The sequence below is a fragment of the Pongo pygmaeus genome, chromosome X (genome assembly GCF_028885625.2).
Source record: "Pongo pygmaeus isolate AG05252 chromosome X, NHGRI_mPonPyg2-v2.0_pri, whole genome shotgun sequence".
Classification (NCBI taxonomy): Eukaryota; Metazoa; Chordata; class Mammalia; order Primates; family Hominidae; genus Pongo; species Pongo pygmaeus.
In genome coordinates, this window is record NC_072396.2 from 94,120,927 (window position 1) to 94,129,004 (window position 8,078).

An 8,078-nucleotide genomic window follows, 5' to 3' on the forward strand; every position below is an offset into this window, starting at 1 on the left:
AACTCAGGCAACATTTGCAAGTTGAAAGAAGCTCCTACCTGAATTTTGTGAAATAGCTATTTCCCAGGAAGGCTTCTGGTCTGGGGCAGTCTTAGTTCTGAATATAGACATCCTGGAATTTAGCTCACTGCTGTTAGCAGAAATCTACAGGTGTGAGACCTACCTTGCCAAGTGCATGGGATCTGGGTGGGGCTTACTGATGCCTGCTGTGCCCCACTTCTTGCACAAACTATCCTGTGCAGTAGAGGCAGCTTTTCTCCACTCTGGTACATTACATCAGTGGTGAGGTAACTGTCCCTCAACTCCCACAGTGGCTGCAGATTGCCCACATATGGAGAGTCAGAGCATGGATGTGTCTGACCCAGCCCCCACCTGATTTTTCCCCTCTACCCACACTGATAGCTTAACACAAAAGACAGGAACTTTTGGGAGCTTTATGTCCCCACCCATCACCTGAGAACCAGGTAATGGGTAATACAAGGCAAACACAAATCTCAACACTACTACTGCCTCTGATGCTCCTTTGCAAGCACAACCTCCTAGCTGGAGGCCAACCAACACAGTCCATTACAGCACCTTCAGGTAAATAACACTGCACCCTGGAAGGAGAAAATTTGTACATGATATCAGCTATCACCATTGCCTGCACCAACATGACTAACCAGGAGGTCCTGATACTGTCTACGCGACCAGTTTATTTATACTACAACTGACATTTGAGAAAGCCAACACACTAACACTATCTATAGCCAAGGAATCTCAATGAGTCTACATTACTCCCCTGCCACCTGCATCAGAACTGGTACTGGTACATGATACTGGGAGACTTGAGGACAGGTCACATCTCTGAATCCCTTGCAGACATTTCCCAGCACCAGCCTAGAGTGTGGCAGACCCATTAGGCAGCTAAGCCCAGAAGAGCAACAGCATTCACAGTCTGGTTCTCAGGGACTCCTACTACTAGGGCAAGGGGTAGTACGTCACATAAAGGAAACACTCTATGGGATGAAAGTACCTGGATAGCAGGCCTTCAGTCCCAGATTTTTCCACTTGTGGAAAGTTTTTTTCAACAGAGGCACAGTTGCAGTAATGGGCTCAGCAGGGAAAGTCTGCAGTTCTACTCCAACAGTCAGGAAGCTCTGGTTCTCATGAAGGGTCTTGGAGAAGAGGAAATATTTCCCCCCTTTTCCACCACTGAAGACATAGCTGAGGCTTTTCCCTCAGGAGAGTGGCATGGGTGCACATATAGACAGCTTTTCTGAAACACTTCAGGGTGATCCACATAGGACGGGCACCCTCCAGGTGCAAGCTTGCAGGAGATGTAGAGTCACCATTCATCTCTACTTGGAGCATCAACATTCCTGCATAATAAAAAAGAGATGCCTGTCTGATCTGAATACCCAGAACACTGGGTCAAGAGTATGTGTGGGAGGTGGATTGCTTTCCTTCTGTCCTGGCAAGGGAGTTGAAATGGCTCCAGTCCTTTCCTCTGATAAGAACTCAGTGTGACTCACTGAGAGCTCCCCCAGCCATCTCTGTCAAGGCTAGGACCCCTGCCCACCATTGGGTATTGCATTCACCAACCTGCTTTAGCCATAGACAGTTTTTACTAAGGATGCCTCCCATATTGGCTAGAAACCTGAGTGATTCAACCCAGTAAATAAAATACTGGGAAAAATAAATAAATAAATAAATAAATAAATAAATAAATAAATAAATAAGTAAATAAAGCAACAGCATTCACGGTAGTCTGGCTCAGTAAATAAATTACTTGGGAATATTCAACCCAGTAAATAAAATATTCAACCTTGTAAATAAAATACTGGGGAAAAATACATAAGTAAAAGTGCAAACCATAGGGAATGAGTTTCAAGAGATCTCTGCCACTCCAACTCTATAGGAGACTGAACTTCTCACACACCAAGCATGTTTCCACTACAACCAGCATCTGAGAAAGCAATCATATAAAGATTCTCTGTAAGCAGGGAACTCATATAAAACCTTCATCCTGAAAGCATCAAGAGCTTAATTATACTACAATAAACTATAAACATTAAAGTCATATGCTTAAGGGGGAAAAGGGCAATTTTGAAATAAACACAGTGAAATCAAAAATAAAATTAAGAAAAAATAGAAGAAATATTCTACCGAAATCAGAAGGAACCAGAAAAATAATTCTGGTAATATGACAAAAGAGGATTCTATAACACCCTCCAAAAATCACACTAGCCCTCTGGCAATGGATTCAAATCAAGATGAAATATTTGAAATACCAGATAAAGAATCCCAAATGTTGATTATTAAGCTACTCAACAAGACACCATAGAAAGGTAAAAACCAACGTAAAGAAAGTAAAACAAACAAACAAAAAATAATTCAGGTGTGAATAACAAGATTTCTAAAGAGATTGATATCTTAAGGAATATCAATCAGAAATTCTGGAAATGTAAGACGTACTCAGGGAATCACAAAATACAGTGGAAAGAAGTTTCAACAATAGACTAGAACAAGTAGAAGAATGTCTTTCAGAGCTTGAAGACAAGGCTTACAAATTAATTCAATCAGAGAAAAACAAAAGAAATAAGAATCAAAAGAAATAAACAAAGTCTCCATAATTACAGAATTATCTAAAATGACCAAACCAAAGAATAATTGGTGTTCCTAAGGGAGAAGGGAAAGTTAAAAGTGTGAAAAACATTTTTTGAGGTAATAATTGAGAAAAACTTCCATGGCCTTGCAGGAGACTGATATTCAAATAGAAGAAGCTCAAAGAACTCCTGGGAGATTTATTGCAAAAAGGTCATCACCAAGGCATATATTCATTAGACTATCTAAAATCAATATGAAAGAAAGAATTCCAAGAGCAGTAAGACAAAAGCATCAGGTAACCTATAAAGGAAAACCCATCAGACTAACAGGAGAGTTCTCAACAGAAACTTTATAAGCCAGAAGGAAATGGGGTCCTATCTTTAGCTTCCTTAAACAGAATAACTGTCAGCCAATAATCTTGTATCCAGCAAAACAAAGTCTCATAAATGAAGGAGAAATAAAATCACTTCCAGTCAAACAAATGCTGAGCAAATTTGTTACTATCAGACCAGTAGTACAAGAAATGTTAAAAGAAGTCCTAAACCTTAAAACAAAAGCTTGATATGTACCAAAATAAAACCTCTTGAAAGCATAAAACTGAAAAAGCCTACAAAACAATAACAAAACAACAAAAAGCCAAGTGTCTAGGTGTATTAGTCTGATTTCATACTGCTATAAAAAACTGCCCAAGACTGGGCGATTTATAAGGGAAAGAAATTTAATTGACTCACAGTTCAGCACAGCTGGGGAAGCCATGGTAAACTTACAATCATGGCAAAGTTGAAGAGGGAGCAAGGCACCATCTTCACAAGGTGGTAGGAAGAAGAAGTGCTGAGTGAAGGGGGAAGAGCCCCTTATAAAACCATCAGATCTCATGAGAACTCACTCACTATCATGAGAACAGCATGGGGGAAACTGCCCCAGTGAGCCAATTACTTCTACCTGGTCTCTACCTTGACATTTGGGGATTATGGGGATTATAATTCAAGATGAGATTTGGGTGGGGACACAAAGCCTAACCATATAATTCTGCCCCTGGACCCTCCCAAATCTCATGCCCTTTCATGTTTTGAAACCATGTTTTCAAAACCAATCATGCCTTCCCAAAGTCTTCATTAATTCCAGTATGAACACAAAAGTCCAAGACCAAAGTCTCATCGAAGACAAGGCAAGTCTCTTCTGCCTATGAACCTGTAAAATCAAAAGAAAGTTAGTGACTTCCTAGATGCAATGGAGGTACAGGCATTGGATAAATACAGTGATTCCAAATGGGAGAAATTGGCCAAAACAAAGGGGCTACAGGCCCCAATGGACCAAAATCCAGCAGGGGAGTCAAATATTAAAGCTCTGAAATGATCTTCTTTGACTCCACGTCTCACATCCACGTTACACTGATGCAAGAGATGGGCTCCCACAGTCTTGGGCAGCCCTGACCCTGTGGCTTTGCAGAGTACAGCCCCCATCCCTGCTTCTCTCACGGGCTGGCATTGAGTGTCTGTGGCTTTTCCAGGCACATGGTGCAAGCTGTTGGTAGATCTACAATTCTGGGGTCTAGAGGATGGTGGCCCTTTTCTCACAGCTCCACCAAGCAGTGCCCTAGAGGGGACTCTGTGTGTGGGCTCTGGCCCCACATTTCTCTTCTACAATGCACTAGCAGAGGTTCTGCATGAGGACTCCACCTCTGCACCAGACTTCTTCCTGGACATCCAGGCATTTCCATACACACTCTGAAATCTAGGCAGTGGTTCCCTAACCTCAATTCTTGACCTCTGCACATCCACAGGTTCAACACCATGTGAAAGCTGTCAAGACTTGGGGCTTGCACCCTCTGAAGCTACAACCTGAGCTGTACTTTGGCTCCTTTTAGCCACAGCTGAAGTGGCTGGGACACAGGGCACCAATTCCTGAAGCTACACACAACATGGGGACCCTGGACCTGGCCCAGAATGACATTTTCTCCTTCTAGATCTCTGGGCCTGTGATGGGAGGGGCTGCAATGAAGGTGTCTCACATGTCCTGGAGACATTTTCCCATCGTCTTGGTGATTAACACTTGGCTCCTTTTTACTTATGCATATTTATGTGCCAGGTCTGAATTTCTTCCCAGAAAATGTGTTTTGTTTTTGACTGCATTTTCAGGCTGCAAATTTTTCAATCTTTTATGCTCTGCTTCCCTTTTAAACATAAGTTCCTATTTCAGATTATTTCTATCAAGTTCAAAGCTCCACAGATATCAAGGCCAGGAGCAAAATGTCACCAGTCTCTTTGCTAAAGCATAGCAAGAGTTACCGCTTCTTCACCCAAAACCATCTCAGCCTGGACTTCATTACAGCACTATCAGCATTTTGATCAAAACCATTCAACAAGACTCTAGGAAGTTCCAAACCTTCCCACATCTTCCTGTCTTTTTCTAAGCCCTCCAAGCTGTTCCATCCTCTGCCTGTTACTCAGTTCCAAAGTTGCTTCCACATTTTTGTATATTTCTATAGCAGCACCCTACTCCCTGTAGTATCAATTTACTATATTTGTCCATGTTAATACTGCTATAAACAACTGCCTGAGACTGGGTAATTTATAAAGAAAATAGAATTAATTGACCACTGTTCATCCTGGCTGGAGAGGCCTCAGAAAACTTACAATCAAGACAAAAGGCAAAGAGGAAGCAAGACACCTTTTTTACAAGGCAAAAGAAAGGAGAAGTGTCAAGCAAAAAGAGAAGAGCCCTTTAGAAAACCATCAGATTTCCATGAGAGCTCACTGGGTATTACAAGAACAGAATGGGGGAAGCTGCCCCATGATTCAATTACCTCCACCTTGCATCTCCCCTGACATTTAGGGATTATGGGGATTATAACTCAAGAGGAGATATGTGTGGAAACACAAAGCCTAACCATATCACTAGGCAATAATTAATATAATGAATACGACAATTCTTCACTTAAAAGATATAGATTGGCAGGATGGATAAAAGAATCAAAACCAAATATCTGCTGTCTTCAAGATACCTAAAATGTAAGAATTCATATAAACTCAAGGTAAAGGGGTGGAAGATATTCCATGCATATAAAAATAAAAACCAAAAACAGGCAGTAGTAGCTATTCTTGTATCAGATAAAACAGACTTTAAAGCAACAGCAGTAATAAAAGACAAAGGGGGTCATTATATAATGATAAAAGTATCATTCCAACAAGAAGACATTATAATTGTAATTATATATATACCTAACATTGAAGATCCCAGATTCATAAAACAATTGCTAGGGAAGAGCAAGATGGCTGACTAGATGCACACAAGTGGAACAGCTCCCATGGAGGGACTGAGACTGCTGGCATGCTTTTAAAAGATATTTAGAGGGAAGGTGCTGAGAGTGGGCAGAGGAAAGACACAGAAGCTAGGCTGAAGGGGAAGAAAACTGGGAACCCCTCATTGGTTACTGTGCACAGGGACTCATTTTTTAACCACAACAACCCCAGCAGAATGGAGGAGTTTACCTGGCGAGGAGCAACCCACTCTCAAAACAGAACTTTGGAACCCCAAAAGAAGGGGACCCCTTGACCACAGCAGACACTTAAGGTGGCAGGGAAAGCTGCTTAGTTAAATGGTGGAGCAGCAAGCTAGCTGATGTGAAGCCCATAGGGTTTGGTGTGGTAGCATCTCTAGTGGAGCATGATCAGAGATGGCCATCACTCTAGGCTTGACTTGCTCCATTAAGAGATGTTAGTCCTAGGGGAACTGTCAGACCTTGTCTCTGCAGGGGCAGTCTTGCACTAAGATGGGGCTGGCCCAATCTGACCACTCCTTGGTCTGCTGGCCTCTCCCAGGGCCACAGCCTGGCCATGCCTGCTTAATAAGGAAGTCTTGGGTGACCTGGGGGCACACACCATAGCTTCTACAACAGTGGATTGTGCCTGACCAATAGAGAGCTCCAGTGAGGTGGCTTCTACATCCATGAACCAGCCCACATGTTCCCTCCTGATACTGCAGCTTCCCCAAAGCCCACAGCATCTCCCCACAGGTGTGTGTCTATATGGGAAGGTTTTGCTTTACTTGTCTTGCCAGCACGCAGAAGTGTAGTCCACCACCGGCACCCCCCAGCTAACCACCATTGCAGATACAGCCTTGCTGGGCACAGAGCCAGCAAACCTAGCCCCCCGAAAGTACCACACCCTTATGCTAAAACTGCACAGAGAACAGTGGAACTTTTTACAACCTGAGTAATCACAACTGCTTGCAGGTCACAGAAAGGACACCCAGACCAGTGCCAGCCAGCACTCCAACCCAAACCAACACCAATTTCAGTGCAATGGTGCACACAGTCTCCAGCAGGAGCCCCCTGCATCCCCCAGAGTTTTCTTGCATCTGCCACTGTGGTGAATGCCTGCAGGGAGGCAGGTACACCTGCATTTACTAGCACTCTACTGCAGGTGCTTCCACTCTCCACATCTTCTGGTGCAGCAGACTCCATAACTCAAGGAGACAGAGAACAATGTCTGGAACTGATACAAGTCCCCCACTTCGAGCATGAAGTCCAGGAGTTGAGAGCTGATCCTTGGCCCCCCTAAAACCTCCAGGAAATGAACCCTGTTAGCTGAATCCACCTTATGACACAATCAAACCCTCAAGGTCATCAAATAGCATAAAAGAGAAAAAATTCATAGGTTAGCAATCTCAAAGACAGAAGGTAAATAAACCCACAAACATGAGAGAGAAAAATGTAAGAAAGTTGAAAATTCAAAAAGTTAGAGTGCCCTCTTTCTTGCAAATGACTGCATCATCTCTCTAGCAAGGGTTCAGAACTGGGCTGAGGCTGAGATGGCTGGAATGACACCCAATACAAGGAGCTAAAAACCATAATAAAACAATGCAGGAGCTGACAGACAAAAGACCCAGTCTAGAGAAGAAAATAACCAACCTGATAGAGCCAAAAAACACACTACAAGAAGTTCTTAATGCAATCACAAGAATTAATAGCAGAACAGACCAAGCAGAGGAAAGAATTTCTGAGTTCAAAGACTGGATTTCTGAAATAAGATAGGCAAACAAGAATAGGGAAAAAAGAAATAAAAAGAAAGAACAAGACCTCCAAGGAATATAGAATTATGTAAAAAGAAAATAATCTATGACTGATTGCTGTCCTAGAAAAAGATGGGGAAAATGGAGCCAACTTGGAAAACATAGTTTAGGATATCATCCATGAGGACTTTCCAAAACTCGTTAGAGAGGCCAACATTCAAATTCAGGAAATGCAGAGAACCCAAGTAAGATAATTCACACAAAGATCATCCTCAAGACACATAATCATTAGATTCCCCAAGGGTGAAATTAAAGAAAAAATGTTAAACACAGCTAGAAATAATAGTTAGGTCACCTACACAGGAAGCTCATCAGACTAACAGCAGACCTCTCAGCTGAAACACTGGAAGCCAGAAGAGATTGGGGGACAGTATTCAACATTCCAATCCAGAATTTCATGTTTGGCTGAACAAAAC